This window comes from Bison bison, unplaced genomic scaffold (genome assembly GCF_000754665.1).
Source record: "Bison bison bison isolate TAMUID 2011002044 unplaced genomic scaffold, Bison_UMD1.0 scf7180017864386, whole genome shotgun sequence".
Classification (NCBI taxonomy): Eukaryota; Metazoa; Chordata; class Mammalia; order Artiodactyla; family Bovidae; genus Bison; species Bison bison.
The window spans coordinates 305,031-305,524 of record NW_011494958.1 but is presented as its reverse complement, the minus strand read 5'-3'; positions in this window follow the sequence as shown (position 1 = coordinate 305,524).

Here is a 494-nt window from a genome sequence, read left to right as displayed (position 1 = left end):
GATTATCTCAATAGATGCAGAGAAAGCCTTTGACAAAACTCAACATCCATTTAGGATAAAAACTCTCCAGAAAGCAGGAATAGAAGGAACATACCTCAACATAAATAAAGGTATATATGACAAAACCACAGCAAACATTATCCTCAATGGTGAAAAATTGAAAGCATTTCCTCTAAAGTCAGGAACAAGACAAGGGTGCCCACTTTCACCATTACTATTCAACATAGTTTTGGAAGTTTTGGCCACAGCAATCAGAGCAGAAAAAGAAATCAAAGGAATCCAAATTGGAAAGAAGAAGTAAAACTCTCACTGTTTGCAGATGACATGATCCTATACATAGAAAAACCTAAAGACTCCACCAGAAAATTACTAGAACTAATCAATGAATATAGTAAAGTTGCAGTATATAAAATTAACACACAGAAATCCCTTGCATTCCTATACACTAATAATGAGAAAACTGAAAGAGAAATTAAGGGAACAATTCCATTCAC